This window comes from Corvus brachyrhynchos, unplaced genomic scaffold, assembly GCF_000691975.1.
Source record: "Corvus brachyrhynchos isolate BGI_N302 unplaced genomic scaffold, ASM69197v1 scaffold200, whole genome shotgun sequence".
Taxonomy (NCBI): Eukaryota; Metazoa; Chordata; class Aves; order Passeriformes; family Corvidae; genus Corvus; species Corvus brachyrhynchos.
Window position 1 is genome coordinate 3,814,900 of NW_008236184.1, and position 406 is coordinate 3,815,305.

Below are 406 nucleotides of genomic sequence, written 5' to 3' on the forward strand. Positions count from 1 at the left end.
TTCAGAGATTTTCATATGCAAATTCCGAGGCGAGTGAAACCGCAGCTCTTGGAGGTGCTGTGCTCCAGGGCTGTTTTCTCCAGCGACTGTGGCTCCATTGCCGAGGTAAGGCTGTGTCCAGCAGTTCTGTGACATCCCACTGAAAATAATGGGAATGTTTTACTCAATAAAGCTTTAGACCAGTTGATCATGTATTTCATTGATATTTAACCCAGCGGGTATATGAGAACACAGGTGCACAACGAACCTTCAGTCTGAACAGCGTTTAGTATCTATGCTGCTCCGCTGACTGCAGCAGCACGCTGTGTGCTATATTCTCCGCTGTCTGTATTGGATGTAAACTTTGGGCACAGCTGTCCCTGGCTTTGTTCGGCCACAGGGCTGTGGGAAGCTCCTGGTGCTGCTG